Source organism: Vitis vinifera, chromosome 18 (genome assembly GCF_030704535.1).
Source record: "Vitis vinifera cultivar Pinot Noir 40024 chromosome 18, ASM3070453v1".
Classification (NCBI taxonomy): domain Eukaryota; kingdom Viridiplantae; phylum Streptophyta; class Magnoliopsida; order Vitales; family Vitaceae; genus Vitis; species Vitis vinifera.
Genome location: NC_081822.1, coordinates 27,193,194 through 27,210,275, shown reverse-complemented (window position 1 = coordinate 27,210,275; position 17,082 = coordinate 27,193,194). Strand labels below are relative to the sequence as shown.

General features: G+C 38.0%; 1 pseudogene; it reads right to left on the bottom strand.

The window, feature by feature from the left end:
* Positions 1–1,581: 1,581 nt before the first annotated feature.
* LOC100252612 (bifunctional dihydrofolate reductase-thymidylate synthase-like) lies at positions 1,582–11,446 on the bottom strand (annotated as a pseudogene).
* Positions 11,447–17,082: the final 5,636 nt, after the last annotated feature.

The window sequence follows — 17,082 nt, the reverse complement described above, 5'->3', positions numbered from 1 at the left end:
ATCTAGTTCAAAAAGCAGTCTTAGGTACATCTTCACTTCTAACCCTTAGTTAATGATAACTAGACTGGAGATCAATCTTAGAGAACACACATGCACCCTGAAATTGATCAAACAAATCATCAATCTGAGGAAGGGGATACTTGTTTCTCATCGTCACCTTATTCAACTCTTTATAATCAATACAGAGTCTCATAGATCCGTCCTTCTTCTTTACAAATAAAACAGGAGCTCCCCAAGGTGAAACACTAGGCCTAATGAAACCCTTATCTAACAACTCCTGAAGTTGAATCTTCAACTCCTTAAACTCTATAGGTGACATCCTATAAGGGGCCTTAGAGATAGGAGTTGTCTCTGGTGCCAAATCAATGATGAACTCCACCTCCCTCTCTGGTGGCAAGCCAAGTAGATCATCTGGAAAGACATCAGGATAGTCCCTTACAATCGCTATGTCTTCCAACTTTTAATCATTTTCCTCATTCACAACATAAGCCAAAAAGCCTTGACAACCTTTCTTGAGCAAAGAACTAGCTCATGAAGCTGAGATCATACGCAGTGGTTTGTCCACATGCTTCCCCTCAAAACTAAAATCAGGCTGACCAGGAATGCTAAACGTCACTCTTTTCCCAAAACAATCAACAGATGCATGGTATGAAGCTAACCAATCCATTCCCAAAACCACAGCAAAATCTTGGAGGTCAAGAAGTACTTAGTCAACTGTCATCTCTTGATACCCAATCATCGCACAACAATCTCTAAGTACTTTATTAACCATAAAAAAATCTCCTAAAGAAGTAGCAACAAATAAATCAAAGTCCATGTTATCAATTGGCATACCCAACAAATTAGCAAAAGATATAGAAACAAAAGAGTGGGTTGAACTAGGATCAATTAAGGCTCTAGCAAATAAGGTGTGAATTTGAAGAGTGCTTGTCACTACATCAGAAGTAGCCTGAGTATCTCTATGAGTCATAGCAAATACCTGCCCTTAAGCCCTGGGCTTTTGTCTATCCTCTTTATTCTCCTCCTTAGGCTTCCTAAATATAAACTTCTTACACTTTGGACAATCCCGAACCATATGTCCCCATTTTCCACAACCAAAGCAAGCTCCTCTCTATAGCATGACCTACCCCCATGCTTCTTGCCACAAGTAGGACAAATGTCATCTAAATTTTGTGTTGTTTTTCTTTTATTCTGATTTCTACTTGGAGTAGACCTTTTTTGTGCTTGGTTACCATGACCACCATCATTTCTATTCCTCTTCCTTTGTTGTTCCCTATATTGGTGAAACTTTTCATTATCCTTCTCTGCAATAAGGGCTCTGTCTACCACCTCTAAATAAAGACTAAGCTTCAAAATTGATATCTTATTCTTCAGATAAGGCTTCAGTCCATCCTAAAACTTTAATGTTTTTTTCTCCTTTATAGCAATCAACTATGGGGCAAAACATGATAGTTCGGTAAACTTAGTCTCATACTAGGCCACAATCAAATTCCCTTATTCCAAACGGACAAACTCTCCCACCTTTTGTCATCGAACATTGTCAAGAAAGTACTTCTTATAAAAAGCCTCCCTAAACTGACTCTAAACAATAGGCATCTGATTCTCCAAAAGCCTCTTAGTCATGCGCCACCAATGGTCTGCCTCTTTGTCTAACATAAATGCTACATAAGAGGCTTTTTGTTCCTCAGAACAATCAATGACATCAAAGAATTTCTCGATTTTCATAATCCAAGCCTCTGCCTCTGTTGGATCTGAAGTACTAGAAAAGTAAAGAGGACCTAACTTCTTATAGTCGTCAAAGGAGCTACTTATATTAGATGAGGATTGTCCTTGACCATTACTTCCAGTAGCTCTAGCCTGACACTCAACCAAGCCAGCCAAAGTCCCTAAGTATCTATAAAGCCCTTCAGTACTCATAGGGGGCAAACCCTCAGATGGAGGAGGTATATCATCACTAGCTTGACTGTTTTGGGAAGATGCAGATCTCCTTGGTGGCATGGTGTCCTATCAAGCAACAGGTATAACTAAATGAGTCACTAAAAAGCCAAATAAGCAAATCAAAATTGTAAGGAATAAAAGGAATTAGACTAGATGAAGTTGAAACTTAAACTAATGCGTCACTCATGTATTCCCAAAGGTAAACTAAACAAGTTCCCATCAAGATCACAACCTAGTGCTCTGATACCACTTTGTCACACCCCAAGACCCACTCCAAGGGTGTGACGATCATTTCACACCTCAAACCCGAAGGCTTAAAGTGTAACCTGACCCAAACAATCATATTGTAACTGGAAGTAACCAATTACCAAATACCTGTTTAGAGTAGCGGAACAAAATTCTAAAATCTTCAAACTTAACTTTAATACTAAGCATCCATCAACCAAAATCCATTATCCAAATAGATTGCAAACTCAAACAAATCAAGTGCTAACAAATTTTCATAATCTCCAAATCTCAACTTCAACTTATCATAAAAAAAATTGTAAGTTCAAATCTAAATAGCTTCCAAAAACCAAATAATCCAAATGAACATAAACTTATAAGCTAACAATGTCAAAAAATAACATCCTAAGCAAAATCCTAATGGTGACCATTCCCCGACCTAGCTATCACTCATTGCCCGAACTAAGGGTACCTGAAAAATTATCAACAAATAGGAATGAGCTCAAAGCCCAATAAGGAACATTAATACAATCCATGGATCAAATATTTCAAGTTTACTTGTAAAATAGGGGATATAATAACTAATTATTTTCATAAACCTTTGAGGTAGTTTTGCCAATACATTAAAAAAATTTAACTGTACACTTTTATTTCTGATTCAAACATTTTCATATCAAATTTAATCAAAACATTCAAATTATTTATTTACTCTGGTCATCAAACATCAAATGGTACCTGGTTAGGTGGGACTTTTCAAATAGGTGACTAGCCTCAAATTGTTCCTTTAAGGTGGACGAAACCAAACACTACTAGTACTAGTAACCTCTAACAAAACCCCTAGAAGCTGGGGTCCAAATCAATTACATTCCTCACCAAGAAATGTAAAGGTCAACTATTATATCCCATTGACAAGGGCCAAAAAGTCAAAAGTCAACTATCATATCCCGTTGACAAAGGCCAAACAAACCAGAGTCAAACACTTATTTCAATTATTCAAATTTGCAAAATATAATATCTTCACATTTCTCTGTTATAAACAAAATGTAAGGTTCTAACATACTTTTCATGCAAAACATATTTGATCAATGCACAAAACAAATAATAACTCAAAACATTTCCAAATGATGTATATAAAAATTTGTTTCTAAAAAAAAACCAACTGCATTAATTTCCCTTACCTCAAAAGAAGTCCTCATAAACTTTGGAGAAAAATAATCTTGAAAATCTACTCTTCACCTAACAAAATATAAGAGAAATAACCATTACTATTTATCTAAAATTATAGGTTTGACAATCCTAAAATTTTAGGTATTCAAATTAATGTTTTTTAATTATGAAAGATAATTTAATCTATTCCTATTTTAGAAAATTTAATAAATTTCTAATTCATATAAAACTTAAATTTTATTTTCAATTTATTTCTTGGGACACAACATAATTTAATTAAATTGTAATTTATTTCACTAATTAAATTCTATACTATTTATTAACTTATACCCATCATTAATATAATTATAATACCAAAAAATTTACTTTCTTTTATTTATAAATTATATTTTCTCACTTTCAAGTTTTTTTTTTCACCAAGCATAGCCTATACATAACAACTCTCCATCATTGCTAATAATATATATATATATATATATATATATATATATATATATATATATATATATATATATATATATATATATATATATATATATATTAACCACCCCTATACCATCCGTACACATCTTCTTTTATTAAATAATACAATACCCATCAAAATCTAATAACACAAAGTCTTGTCATTATTAAATAATACAGTACTCAAGTACCCATGAAAGTCTAATAATATAGAGTCCTGCTACTATTAAATATTACATACCCAAGTATCCATCAAAGTCTAATAATAGAGTATGTGAAAATCCACCACTAGATTTCAACCATGAAATCCTTACATAATGCTACAAAAAGTGAATGCACAGTTCCCACACACATGCAACCCGTGCACACGCATTCTTTTTTTTTTTTTTCTAATCCCTTAAGCCACAATTAACAATATATTTGTTTACTTTTTTTTATATATAAATTAACTCTAGCCTAAATCGAAATCTTCCAAAGAATCATATTTTTTTTCCATCTAAAAACTTAAGATTTCCCAATTTCCAACAATAAATCAAAATCTTAAGTTTTCACTATTTTGATATTAAAACGAATTAAAAAAAATAAACTAACCCTAATCTAGATTTGAGTTTTCCAAAAAAATATCTAATGTGCTTGAAATTAACTAATGAATCTAAAATATTAATCTAAGGGTTAGAAACTTACCTATAGAGATCTGTTCTTCAAACCCTGAAATCTGACTTCAACCTTACATTCTTTGAAATTTTGTGAATATGAATACTATTCAAAAAAGAATAGGAAGAACAGAATTTCTAATTTATACCTAGGGCATTTATTCATAAAATTACATTTTTACCCCTCTTTCAATTTTGTTAAATTGATTAATTAATTAATTTAATTATTATTAATATTTTCCTAAATTACCCTTAAAAAAAACTTGGGTGTTTCACATAGGCTATCGGAGAACCTTCTCCTCTGTTTTATCTCCTTTCATAGAGTGCCGACCTGCCCATCCCCTGATCATGAATGTTATTCCTCTTCCTTGAGATGCCAAGACATTTGTAAAGGCTCTCCATCCTATGGCGCTGAAGGCGACATTCTCAATTTAGAAAGACTCCCAACTTGCTTATTGTAGTTGTGAGTTTCACTACATATATCCTTCTGTCATTCAGCATACTTATTCTGGAGTTAAGAATACAAGGGATTCTATTATTGAGTGTGCAAAGCTGCCCTCAGCACACGCTGGCTCTCCTGTGCAAAGTGGTTCGGGGAGTCTCAATGATTGGATATCACATGTTTCAAGACAGGAAACTTGCTGCAAGGAGAGGAGTGGGGTTTCTCAAGATGCTCTGTCATACAACATAATTGATAGTAAGGAAATCCAATATGAAATACCTAATTGTAGTACTACATTTAGTTTTGCTGTAAGAAATTTTAACTATGCTTCAGATTATACCAATGGCTTGAATCTTAATCACCTTAATGGTGAAACTGAAGCTCAATTCAAGCACATGGGAGTGGAAATTCATTCTGAATTTGCTTCAAACAGCATGGTCACAGAGAACTCAGATATAGGTTTGCGAAGTTATGGACCTGCAATTGAAAAGAGTATAGGAAACCTAGTTATAGGAGGAAAATATTCATGTACATCTATGCTAATATCTCTCAAAGATGCAGACGTATCTTCACACGATGTCAATCATACAGAGTCCAGCATCTATCAAATTCCTGATGTCGTATATGAAACTAGTGAAGATTACTCAGCTATGCAGTACTGTCAGTGCAGATGGTTCACTTCTTTCCGATTCTTCAAGTCAATATGTGCCTCATTGTTTTGATCTTCAATTTATGCCAAGCAGTGAAGAAATGCTTATCAACATGAAGGATGAAAATGAGGAGCATTCAGTTGAGAATACATGCTTAAACAATAAGATGAATTTATCTTAAGATGCAAAAGCACCTTAAAGACAGTACTTGTTAGATGGCTCCCTCTATACCATGACATGGGGCTGATTGAGGACTTTTCACTGTACTAGTCAGTGGTGGATCTGAAATTTTATTTTCTCCAATGTCCTTCATCAAGAATGATTACTACTCAAAAAGTGCTATTTTATAGCTTGTAATTAACTCTTTTAAACACTTTTGAGTAGTAGTTATTGCCTTTTAACCCAATTAACATGTTAAGGACCCTTGCAATCATTTCTAATCAAATTGTGTAAGTTTTGGTGTTTTTGTTAGTAATTTGATCACCAAAACAATCCAAGATTGAGGAGAGTTATTTGGAATCCATGGCAAAGCAATGAAGAGCTCAAATTCATGAAGAACCAAGCTTTGGAGCTCCATATCCCTTTGCCTTAGTCGTTCAAAGTATGCAAGGAGAAGCAAGGAGAGAGGAAAAAACAGAGTGAAGAAAACAGAGGACAGCAGCTGCAGTCTTCTTGCACACTTTTGGAGCACTTCCCGAAGTCCATTTTATACATGCTATATACCATTTTAAAGCTCAAGAAGTCAACAATCCAACGCTTCAAACCGTGTACGATTTGGAGCTGAAATGAGGAAGTTACAGCCTTTGGAAGATGACTGCTCCAAGCTGAAGGAAGGATTCAGCAAAGTGTTGCGAAATCACCCTTTTGTTGCGGAATGATTTCGCAGCCTTTTTGTACAGTGTTGTGGATTCCCTCCTGAAGTTGCCCGATATATGCCGCAAATTGGAAGCTGAGCACCTCAAGATGAAAGCCAATTTCGCAGCCCTGCGAGAATAACCTTTTGCTGCAAAGTGATTTCGCAGACATCCAAAAAGGGCTGCGAAATCTCGCAGACCTCGTTTTCACCTGCGAAATGGTCCTTAGTGCTTCCCGATATTTGTGACCGACACTTTGGGATATTTTTCTTCAGATATTTTTGTATGAATTTCCATTCTTCTCCTTGTAATCCACCAACCATAAGATTTCTTAGTTAGGAAGGTTGGAAAAACGTCTCTATATATATTCCCTTGCATCCACTGTAAGAGAATCATGTAAGATCGATCAATATATAGATATATCATATATAGAATCAACGAACAGAGCACTTGCTCTGTTTTTCATATATATTCTTGTGTTCTCGTTAGTTTTCTTTCTAGCCAACCAAACTCTGAGGATTTTTCCTCAGAGGATGAGAGGCTAAGCTTTTTGTCTCTTGGAGTGAAGAAAGCCGGGTAAGTTTCCACATGCATAATTTGGAAGTTTTGTTGTTTTAGTTTTTAATGAAGAGAAAGTGTAACCCGTTAATGGTTTTTATCTTTTTAGTTAACTTAAAACGCCTTTAAATCACCTGGGCCAACACTTGGTAAGGCAAGTGATCTCCGTCCATGGAGATGCACTAGTTTACCCCTTGCGAGCCTTTGGTAGGTGGTTTGAAGGTAGGATTTTCTAGAATTGCCAACACTTGGTAAGCTTTTGGACTCCAAGGAGACATCCATTAGTTATCTCTTGTGAGCTTTTGACGGGTAATCCAAGGTTAAAGATCACCTTGAATGGCAAATGCTAGGTGAGAGGCACGAGCCATTGCAAGATGCATCAGTGAGAGGGATTTAGTGTTTGAACCCATTAATGGGAAGCATCTGTACAACACCGGTTGGAGAAGAAACTATATGTTAATTCTCTAATGCGAGGAAAAGAAACAAGTGACCGAAACTCTCCTTTTTGTATGAGGAACGAGCCTAGTGATCTGAACTCCAAGAAACACTTTTCTTTATAAGTAAAATCAGTTACTATTTTTGGTTAGTTTAAAACCAAACCTTTTTCATTCAAACATCTTTATGTTTTCTTTTAAAGCTAACCTTGAAATGAAAAGGCACCAATTCAGCTTTGAATTAATATCATTTGCAAAGTGAAAACCCATCCCAGTGAACGATTCTAGAGCCACTATGCTATAGTAGCTTTGTCTTTGCTACCCTAGTATATGGTGTAATAGGTTATAAATTTTGTTGATTAATCCCTCAATCAAGGAGCACCAGCTGGACACGAATCAGCTGAGACACCAAGTGGGCACGAATCAAAGAACCCCCTCCCCCCTCCCCCCTCTTATAGCTTCAGACCATGAGCAAGTTCTAGGCTACTCACAGTGTTAGCCCCAACTTCACTTTTGAACTTGTGGTTCGAAGATTGGTGGTAAATGCAGTGCTTTTTGCGATTGTCCAGCAAACACAATGGCCATCACAGTAGGGGATTTTGTCTATGTTTTGCAGCCATTGAAATCTTTAGATGGTGTTCTTCCAAGACGATGTGAGTTGAGAAGGCTGTACATTGCAAAGACTTGATTTCTTGTGTGATGCACAGTTTCCAGGCATGAAGTTTAGATGGAAAGGGAAGACTGGCCAAGACTGGTATATGAGGTCATGGAGAAATGCCAATAACCCATCACTTGGAGACTTAGCTTATTAAATTGAGGGTGTTGGGTCGCCTTAAGTTATTTGTCACAGATTAGAGAAGAAGTTCCATGTTGGGCCATAATGCATGGTGGTATTTCAACAATTAAAACTACATTTTTTAAACCTTCTATTGCACATAATGTAGATGGGTTGAATCATTTTTATGAGCTTGATGGCATTTGATTATTAACTAGACTTATTTTGAATAAATTGGGTTTGTACCAACTCTTTGTGTTAAGCGAAAGGAGCATGGAGTGGGCTATTGTATAATGACCTACGTAATAATTATGAATGTTGTGGTGCTAAAAGCATTAGTAGAATTAACAAATGGCCATTTGTGAGTGCCTGGATGGTTCATTTGAAAATCACCAAATCAATGAGACTCTTTTCATTAGAGCAATGGATACATTAGGAGGCATTGGATTACCAAAAGGGAGAAGGGTTTGTAGAAATTGAATTTTTGGAATTGCCTGACATGTTAAATTTTTGAAGTAAAAAAGAGAATTAACTTTGAGAAATGTGAGGACAACAGTTCTTCAAGAACAGTTTTTGTATGACTTACAATAATCAACACAGTACTGAAGGCAACAACTGTTTGATCTGGTATGGATATCTGATTGATGTCTGAGAGTTTATTGAAGATACAAAGAAAAACATCTACATTGGATTTCAGCTTTTGAATTAGGTCCAAAAACTCATAAGGGCTCCAAGAGCACAAGGATGAAGTTATTTTGATGTCCAAGCTCCAACACCTCAATTTTGTCAAGCTTTTGGTTTGTCATATTGAAGAAGAAAGGATGTTAATCTATGAATATGTGCCCAACAAATGCCTAGACTATTTTATTTTTGATCAGAAAAGAAGTGCATTTGTGGACCCCTCATTTCAGCTCAATGCGTTTCCCACTCGATGGCGAGCTCGGTTTTTAATTTGAAAAATTGATTTCATTTGATTAAAAATTGACTTGGAGTCGCCACTCATTTTTGTTTTATTTTTAAAGGGTAAAAAAAATAAGAAAGAAAACCCTAAGTGCGACTCCTTATTTTGGAAAAGGTGGTCTACGAAAAACTGGATCGGGTTCGGGGGTCAGGTTACTTGTCGGGAAGGTACGGTAAAGACCGTAGCACCCCTCTAAGTCCCTAAAGTCGGGTCTCTACTAATAGAATGAAGCTAACGTGGCAGTCAATAGGAAAGTCAATGGATGTTCAAATCAATCATGCACGTATGAGAATTGGAACATGTATAGAAAATAACCAAAATATGAGTGAAGGCGTACCTAGGTCATGAACCACAATGCGCTATCGAGAAATGGGGTTAGTGAACAAACACAGAATAATAATGTGCATGTCAAGGAACAAAGTAAATCAATCACACATGGCGAACAAATCAATCAATCAATCAATCAGAATCATGAAATCTCATATGTAGGGCCCCCACCAAAGCCCGATTCATTTTTTGCATGAATCAATTCCATAAATTCCCTCACTTGGAATTATGAAATTTAATTCTAGCTTACTTTAAAACATTTTAAAATAGAGAAGATGTGAAAATTACTCGCCGGAAAGGAAGATGGCGGCAAAGTTTTATTGAGAAGCGGGTTTTTAGAACTTGAGAAAAAAAATGTTAAAGATGAAGAAAATTTGGAGAATTCAGAATTATTTAAAAACCGAAATTTAACAAATTATATACAAAGTGAAGTTCAAGAAACTTATTTTCAAAATCAAAGAAGGCAGAATGAGAGGAGGGAGCATGTGGTCCAAAAATGAGCCATGCATAGGTGGCCATGCAAGAGGTGTGGTCTCCTGTAGCTTCTCTTCTCTGGAGTTAATCATGCAGTCATATTCTTCACTAAATTGTCTGATCAGAGCTCACCAAAGTTCCTCAACAGTCCTGTAATTGTCCAATATCTCATGGGCAAACGAGCTTCCTCTGAGGAGTCTTGCCTGCTCAATGTCAGAAAACTTAGAAAATATATGTCTTCAGGTATAGACCACCCAAAGACATCAAAATTCTACTTGATCCTTGATTCATGTGTGCTCTTGAGAAGCACACTATGACCCATGTCAACAGATCGCTGGTACATTTGGCAAGATAACTCCCCATGGGTCACATGGAACTGTGCAAACATAATGGCAGGGTGGAAGCGCAATCAATTTGAGATCAGAAGAATTCCAAGCTGAGTCATTCGGATTATCCTCGGTCTGGTTAAAAACACCTAACAACTGATCGAATCATTGGCCAGTATAGTCAACATGCATGTCAATATACCTAGCACCAGGTACCTCCACTAGAACCCATATATGAATTCTTTTTTTTTTTTTTTTTCTGTAGGACCTTTGCATTTGTTGAGCCACTGATGAACCACAACAGTTCTTCAACAACCCCTCACCCAAAGTACTTTCTTAGTTGTAAGAAGCGGAAAAGTTTTTAGCAGATTAAACCGCATCTGGCAACCAAACTTTGATAAAGTAACATTCCCTGTACCATCGTCCCTTTAAACACCATTCGAGATGATGTCTTCAACCAATCTCTGATAAATATATTTCCCATGCCTCTCAAAGATCGTCTTGGGCAAGAAAAACAACTTCTTTATTTCGAATTTAATGGATTCCAACCCACTGTCACCATCGTTCTGGATTTGGGATTCGTCTGCAGAATTTCTCACATGAACATAAATCATGAAAGAATAATGAACATTGTTTTCTACCAATGGGAAGGATGAGTATCAAGGCTGGAATACCAAGGAGTCAATAACAGAGATGAAAGTGTCACATTCGAAGCTTGTCTCAATTTATGCAATGTGGATAGCATCACGTCCAGGTGCATCGAGACCTTCCTTTAGTATCTGACCACTTCCTATAACAAACACTTTTTCAATGGACAGACAATAGGGAGATGTAGCTAGTAGTTCTAAAGCAGCAGCCATGCTTCTACATATTACCACATTCTCTGCAGTTGCAATATCAAAACTTCTAGGACGAGTCAGAATAACATTTAGGCGGTTACGCAGAGGCCAATGCTCAAGAGGAATACTTTCCCATGTCTTTCTACCCATTATGACGACATTTTTTCTTCACAGTATCTGATACAGTCATAGTAACATCCTTGAAAATTTTCAGGTCAAAAGGCAAACTCCGGTGTAGTTTCCCATCCTTACAAATACCCATATCTCGAGTTGCAGTCACAACAACTTAGTACGTCCTTCGTGGATCAGACTGTATATTGACATTGCTATTAGAAAGGCTCACCACAGCGTCGCCGGCCATAATTGAATCTTGAACCAAATGAAGATTTAAAGAGGTTGACTAAAAACTGAGAATGCAGAACCAACTTTTTCAAAAGTGTATAAGAACCAGAGGAAATCTGGGAGGACAACACAGAATCCAAAAGCATGGCTGACGCGGAGTACCAGATAGAGGATCAGCTCCTCCTGATCATTGTGGTCTCTGATCAGAAACACATGGTCATCATGCTGATGCCCTTCTTCTTTCTGCTCCATTGACGGGACGATCCTCTGTCTCTTAATTCAAAGGGCTTCATAAATACCTATAGATGCACCACTCGGTGTTGCAGCGCTACCTTTGGTACCATTTAATGGATCAATATCCACCTCGACGATTAGATTGCCATGAATGTTGGAGATATGTCTCGCCTTTAAGAACTGGATAGTGGCTATGTTGAGCTCAGTTCTGCTCTCGAAATCTGAGGGAAATGTAGGGAGAGCCTGGGAGATTTCACCAAGGAGAGACCACGCACAGTAGGTCTTCAATCGCATGTGAATGAGAAGGAATTGAGCCGAGAATGAGGTGGTGGTTATGGCCATGCATATTGTCAAGCAAGCAAGCAATAGAATCGTGGAATAATGGAAGAAAACAATCACACAAGAACAAACACAAGATTTACGTGGTTCGATCAAAGTGATCTACGTCCACGGGCAGAGAGCGAGCAATTCTATTTCACTATTGGAAGACGGCTCATGCACCTTCGGTCACTTTTTACGTTTTCCCAAGCCACCTATTTATAGAGTTTACAAGAGTTCTAGTTATCATATACCAACCCTAACCCTAAAACCCATTTAACAATAAGACTCGGCCCATTTAGCCTTAGCCCATGTTTTACAAGGATAGCTTCAACATATTACAAAGAAAAAATCAATTCAACTCAACAATTCTCCACCTTGAATTGAGTTTTCTTTCTTCTTTCAATTCAGAATATAGAACTCATCTGCTACGCCCCGAAGGGCCTCAAGCTCAAACTTTGCAAACATTCACCAAGTCCAAGCTATGCTTGAACTTTTCAGTAGTAATTGGCTTAGTCAACATATTTGCAGGATTAACTTCCGTGGCAACCTTCTCAATGGAGAATAACTTTTCTTCGATCACATCACGAATAAAGTTCAACCTAACATCAATATGTTTTGTCCTCTCATGATAAACAGGATTCTTTGCCAAACACAAAGCACTTTGACTATCACAATAGATAACCGGCTTAGACAAATTCAAACCCAAGCTGCCAGGAAAACCATTTAACCACATACCTTCTTTCACCCCTTCTGTCAAGGACATGTATTCCGCTTCAGTTGTAGACAAAGCAACTGTTGGCTGCAAAGAAGCTCTCCAGCTAATAGCACACCCAAACAGAGTGAAAATATAACAGGTCAATGATCTTCTCTTCATGAGATCTCCTCCATGATCAGAATCAGTAAACCCAACCAATCCACTAGATACATCACCATTCCCATACACCAAGCATACACTACTTGAACCCTTCAAATATCGCATAATCCACTTGACGGCTTCCCAGTGAGCTTTACCAGAGTTACTCATGAATCTGCTTACAACACTAACAGCAAAAGCAAGATCTGGTCTAGTGCACACCATAGCATACATTAAACTACCAACCACACTAGAGTAAGGCACACTCTTCATGTACTCCACCTCCTCATCAGTGCTAGGCAATGTACTATGATCAAATTTAAAATGTTGAGCTAATGGAGTACTCACCGGTTTAGAGTGATCCATATGGAAAGCCTGCATTAACTTCTCAATGTATTTTTGCTGTGAGACATACAACAAGCCTGCATCTCTGTCTCTCTAAATCTCCATCCCCAAGATTTTCTTAGCTACACCCAAATCTTTCATCTCAAACTCACTACTCAACAACTGTTTCAGTTTGTTAATTTCAGCTCGATTCTTAGCTGCAATCAACATGTCATCCACATATAGCAACAGATAAATAAATGAACCATCAGGCAATGTTTTAAAGTAAACACAGCTATCATACTGATTTCGCATAAACTCATGAGAAACCATAAATGCATCAAACCTCTTGTACCATTGCCTAGGAGATTGCTTCAACCCATACAAGGACTTCTTCAAAAAACACACATGATCAGACTTTTCAGAATCAACAAATCCCTCAGGTTGTTTCATATAAATTTCCTCTTCTAGATTTCCATGCAGAAAAGCAGTTTTAACATCAAGTTGATCAAGCTCCAAGTTAAAAACGCTTACCATCGCTAAGAGGACCCGAATAGATTTATGCTTCACAATAGGTGAGAACACTTCATTGTAGTCAATCCCCTCCTTTTGTGAAAAACCCTTCGCCACAAGCCTTGATTTGTACTTAGGTGGTTCATCCTTTGAAATCCCATCCTTTATTTTGAAAAGCCATTTACAATCAACAGGTTTCACTCCTTCAGGCAAAGGCACAAGCTCCCAAGTTTGATTCTTTCTCAATGATGCCATCTCGTCATCCATGGAACTTAGCCACTTTTTCGAGTCTTTACTTTCCATCGCCTCCTTATACGACCTTGGTTCCTCCCTTCCTATCTCTTCAGCCACTGCTAAAGCAAAAGCAACAGGATTAGTGATGTTAGCACTAACACAATCCACATACCTCATAGGTCTCCGGATTTCCCTTCTTGGTCTATGTGCTGCTATACTCTGTGAATCATTCTGGTCGATCACGGGCTGTTCTTCAGATGTGTCATCTACACCATTTTCCATTGGAGCATCGACCTCAAACTCCACCTTCTGGTTAGCACCCAGATCAGTTTTACTAGTACCTGCAAGATCACCAAACTCCTTCCTCTGGCCAAACATAGAAGATTCATCAAAGGTCACATCTCTGCTAATAATAAATTTTGGGGTTCTATCTTCAGTACACCACAGACGATAACCTTTCACCCCAGTCGCATACCCTAGAAATATGCATTTCATTGCCCTAGGCTCCAGCTTGCCATCACTAACATGAGCATATGTAGGATAACCAAATATTTTCAAGCCAGAATAATTAGAGGGTTTACCGGACCATACCTCTTGAGGAGTCTTAAAATCAATTGCAGTCAATGGCGATCTATTTACCAGATAAGCAGCAGTGTTAACTGCTTCAGCCCAGAACTTTTTCGACAACCCAGCATCTATCCTCGTGCATCTAGCACGCTGTACAAGTGTTTGGTTCATCCGTTCTGCAACTCCATTTTGCTGTGGCGTATGTCGTACAGTGCGGTGCCTCACTATACCTTCTTTTTTGCAGAACTCGTCGAAATCCTTGTTACAGAATTCCAACCCATTATCTGTTCTGAGTGTCTTGACTACTTTTCCAGTCCGTTTCTCCACCATAGTCTTCCACTCCTTGAACTTCCCAAACACTTCATCCTTTGCTTTCAGAAAGTACACCCACACCTTTCTAGAGAAGTCATCAATAAAAGTAACATAGTACCTGCATCCACTATGAGACTCCACCGGAGAAGGACCCCATAAATCAGAGTGAATATACTCAAGAACTCCATTAGTAGTGTGACTACCCATACTGAACTTCACCCTACGCTGTTTACCCATAACACAAGTTTCACAGAATTTCAGCTTCCCGGTCTCAGCACCACTTATCAGCCCTTGCTTACTCAAGATAGAGAGCCCTTTCTCACTCATGTGTCCCAATCTTCGATGCCACAACTCAGTACAATTATCTTTCTTCTCTACAGAATCAATAGCCATGGAGCTTGACACAGCCGCCGTTCCCAACACTGAACTTCCCATCAATGTGTAAATCCCATGCTGTAATCTGCCTTTCATCACCACAAGAGCTCCTTTTGACACCCTAAGAACTCCACCACTCCCAGAGAATGTGTACCCATTTTTATCCAGTGTACCCACAGAGATCAAATTCTTTCGCAGTCCAGGAACATACCAAGCATTCAATGTCCTAACCAATCCGTCATACATTTTAATCTGCACAGAACCACTGCCTTTGACACCCAGCTCCCCATCATCTCCCAACTTTACACTTCCGTTCCACTCTTTAAAAGTAGTGAACAGATCTCATGAATAAGCCATGTGATACGAAGCACCAGTATCCAAGATCCATGATTCTGCAGAGCTAGATGTACTAACAGTTAAAACATCTCCTCCTCCCTCGTCAGAACTATCCTGTTTTTCAGAATCTTTCTGAGCTACTACAACCTGCGCATTTCCATTCGACCCCTGACCAATTCCCTTCTGCCTTTGTGGACAGTTCTTTCTAAAGTGCCCTTTCTCTTTATAGTGAAAGCATCTCATTGCAGCCTTCGATTTATAACGCGACTTACTACGTCCTCCACCATTTCGTTCCATGCTCCTGCCCCTACTCACAGTTAACCCAGTCTCCACATTGCCTTCCCCAGAACCAGAAACTAATTTCTGCAATTCTTTAGACTGTAGAGCATCCTTAACATCATTTATCGAGATACTATCCCTACCATACATCATAGTATCTACAAAATTTTCATAAGAGCTAGGCAAAGAACATAACAAAATCATGGCTTGATCCTCTTCCTCAACTTTAACACCAACTCCATTCAAGTCTAAAATAATTCTGTTAAAGTTGTCAAGGTGATCTCTTACCTGCATACCTTCTGACATCTTCAAAGTATGCAATCGCCTTTTCTGATAAAGCCTGTTGGTCAGTGACTTTTTCTGGTACTTGCTTTCAAGCTTCCTCCACAAGCCAACTGCAGTAGTTTCATCAGCTACTTCCCTCAGAACTTCATCTGCTAGACTCAACAGAATTGCACTATGTGCCCTAGACACAACTTCCTCCTTCTCTGCTGCTATCAATCCTACAGGTAATGTTTCTTCCCCTTCTATTGCTTGTGCACACTTCTGCTGAACCAGAAGCGCCTTCATCTTCAGCTTCCACAAGGTGAAATCATTCAACCCATTGAACTTCTCAACTTCGAATTTCTGTGAAGACATCTTCCTTCTACAGATCTGAACCCAGGTGTTTGTGGGCTCTGATACCACTTGTCAAGCAAGCAAGCAATAGAATCGCGGAATAATGGAAGAAAACAATCACACAAGAACAAACACAAGATTTACGTGGTTCGATCAAAGTGATCTACGTCCACGGGCAGAGAGCGAGCAATTCTATTTCACTATTGGAAGACGGCTCATGCACCTTCGGTCACTTTTTACGTTTTCCCAAGCCACCTATTTATAGAGTTTACAAGAGTTCTAGTTATCATATACCAACCCTAACCCTAAAACCCATTTAACAATAAGACTCGGCCCATTTAGCCTTAGCCCATGTTTTACAAGGATAGCTTCAACATATTACAAAGAAAAAATCAATTCAACTCAACACATATGAAACGGGTATGAATGGGTTAGTGGGTACGAGGCAACTGAGTTGAAAGAAAGTTAGGATGGATGTGGTGGTGAGAACAATGTGGAAATCTAGAGAGAGAAATAGGTTTTGAAGCTGTAGTCAAATGAGTACATGCAGGGGAGATATGTGACGTGGGTATGGCAGATAATGGAGTTAGAAAATGGGTATGATTGTATAGGTGAATATAAAAATGAAATTGGAGAATTAAGTGGTGAGGTTTAGTGAGAAACGGGTGTAGGAAACTAGAGAGAGAAAA